We start from the raw sequence: 2,905 nt of genomic DNA, 5'->3' as shown, positions 1-2,905 counted from the left end.
AAACACATTCTGACACGTTTGTTCATTCGCATTCACTCGTGCACTCCTAAACACTTCTGTTCTGACTTGTTCCTTAAGTCTCAAATTTTAGGGTTTTTTATTTCTTTCGTCAATTACTGGGTTTAATAATAATAATCGAAGCGGCCGTGAAAGATGAACGGAGTACGTTTCGGCATGGTGGTGCCGAAGCCGGAAGAGATGGGTGTGAAAAAAGATTGGTTGTCGATTCTTAAGGGTTTTGAACGTGAAGAAATTGAAGAATTGCTATCTGAATCGTTTTGTGGCCACTGTGAGAGTCGTCTTCATGATCGTGTGCTATCCATTGAAAAGAGTAAGCTTTGATCTCCCTTTTTTTGCTTTGAAAAATTATAATTAAGTGTGTTTTTATGAATTGTGATGAATCAGTTGTTAGATTTGTATGATTTTGATTAAATTTAGTTTTAGTAAATATTGATTTTTTACTGTTTGCGTATGAAGTTTTTTTTATGTAATGTCTGCATATTTTATAATATATTTTGACTTTTAGAAGTCAAAACTAGTCTTAATTCACAAAAGGGGTAATTATGTGATTTTTTTTTTGTAACTTATTGGGTAACATCATAATACATTCAAAAATAATTTAGAACCAATTAATCAAAAACCTAAGAATAAACAAGAAAGATTTGATTTATGGTGTTCTTAAAATTCGGTACAACTAGATATATAGTTTAATTTATGAGGATAATATTAGCAGCAGTTATTTGTAAATTAAACTGTGTTTTCTTCTTTAGTTTGTAAAATAGTTTAAAGTAGATGCACTTATTGTTTATTCTTTTTTATTTACTGGCAGGAAAACGCCTCAAGAAATCTTCAATCTCAAGTGTTGACTCTACTCAATCAGACGATACACCCGTTAGGTGTTCGGAATCTTGTATTCAAGAATCTTTTAAACAAGAAAGATTCTTCGGGGTTTAGTCACTCACGATGTCAGAAACACTATGTTGACAAGTTCTCCCAGCGTCAGTGGACAACGAGCGCGCAACCTCATCTGGTTTATCAAAATCTGGTGCATTGTTTGATGATGGAGTACATGAATATTCTTCAATGGAATATGAAGTGCAGTCAGAGGAGCAGAAGGAAATGTTGAGGTTTATGAATGTTGGAAGAAAGACCAACTTTACGCGCTTTGAGAAAGTTAATGGGAGGAACATTAATGTAGTTCAAGGCCTTGAGTTGCACACTCAAGTCTTTAATGCTGAGGAGCAAAAGAAGATTGTTGAATCCGTCTATGAATTTCAGCGCATGGGCCAAAAGGGGCGACTTAGAGGTTTGTATTCTGTTAATGGGTTTAAACGGGTTACTTTTCGTCCGAAGTATTATACAATTAAAACATGTTTTTAAAATAGAAGGATAGGATTTTAGGAGGTTTTTTGCATTAATAACACACCTTTGGTGACTTCTGACCGTTTAGTCTTTCTTCTTTTGTTCTATTTATATTATCTGTTCAACATAAAACACAACCTGAGTCAATTAATTCATGACTAAAAATTTCTTACATAAACTGTATATTATAAACACCTAACTTTAATGATAAAACCCTGTCGTTTCTTTGTACTGACAATGATGAAATTTTGCAGAGCGGACATACACAGAACCTGCAAAGTGGATGCGAGGCAAAGGGCGCGTAACAATTCAATTTGGCTGTTGCTATAATTATGCAGTGGTATGTATCAGTTTTATCACTCTTTATAATTCCTAATTTCCTACTTGTGTATACATTATATGGTTTTGTATTGACATTTTCTCAAAATTTTCAGGATAGGAACGGAAACCCTCCGGGAATAATTAGAGACGAAGAAGTTGATCCTCTGCCTCCAATATTCATAAATATGATCAAAAGGCTGGTGAGGTGGCACGTTCTACCTCCAACATGTGTTCCTAACAGCTGCATCGTGAATATATACGAAGAAGGAGATTGCATTCCACCACATATTGATCATCATGACTTTGTTAGACCATTCTGCACAATTTCGTTCTTGACCCAATGCAACATACTGTTTGGTTCAAACCTCGAGATTATCGGGGCTGGAGAGTTCGCAGGCCCGTTTTCCATATCTTTACCTGTCGGGTATGATATCTATTTCCTCAGTGCTTTTAGTTTATGATTATGTTTCTATAAAACAAATTCTGAATGTGATGGTTGACTTTTCTAACTTACATAATGCAGATCGGTGCTTGTGTTGAAGGGTAACGGTGCTGATGTCGCCAAACATTGCGTCCCAGCAGTACCCGCCAAAAGGTATGATCTCGATTTTCAAATAATCGTTGTCATATGTATAAGTGTTCAATTCATCATTATATACGTATATTAATTTCGCTGTTTTTGTTGCAGAATTTCAATCACATTCAGGAAAATGGACGAGAGCAGGATTCCTTACACTTACTCACCTGATCCCGAGTTACAGGGTTACGGCCTTTGACCGTAACTTCAGTTAAATCACCACCACAACAAAAGCCGATCAAAACCAATGAGGCATCTCGTGTTTCTGTTCCTGCTCGTGCTGTTTCAAATCGGAGCAGGCCGTCCCTCTTTAACGGAGAAGATGATTTCCCACCACTAGGATCTGCAAGTGGAAGCCAGCATTCGGGTTATAAGAAGAATGTTTCCAAGGCTTGAAGTTTGTTAGATAGACGTGATTAGGAAAATTGTATGGTATCGATTTGACCGTTTAACGCTATGTTATGTTTTGATTGTTCAATTTTTAGCTGTATACAGTAACAGTTGTTGGAAGTGAAATAATTCTTTATGATTTAATAATGGAAAGTCTTGTTTTTATAATTCAAATGCTAATTGGCTTGTTCATTACAGATTCATATGAGAATTGCGTAGTATATTATGCACACAGCACAATGCAAGGTAGATGGT

The 2,905-nt window shown here is 35.8% G+C and overlaps 1 pseudogene; it reads left to right on the top strand.

The window, feature by feature from the left end:
* The first annotated feature begins 174 nt into the window (after positions 1-174).
* LOC143606368 (RNA demethylase ALKBH9B-like) lies at positions 175-2,656 on the top strand (annotated as a pseudogene).
* The last annotated feature ends 249 nt before the right edge of the window (positions 2,657-2,905 follow it).

The sequence above is a fragment of the Bidens hawaiensis genome, unplaced genomic scaffold, assembly GCF_021521415.1.
Source record: "Bidens hawaiensis isolate Kalapana, Puna unplaced genomic scaffold, B.hawaiensis_p1.1 tig00074525_1, whole genome shotgun sequence".
In the NCBI taxonomy this organism is placed as follows: domain Eukaryota; kingdom Viridiplantae; phylum Streptophyta; class Magnoliopsida; order Asterales; family Asteraceae; genus Bidens; species Bidens hawaiensis.
The sequence above is the reverse complement of the archived record's forward strand: the minus strand, read 5'-3'. Positions and strand labels throughout refer to the sequence as shown.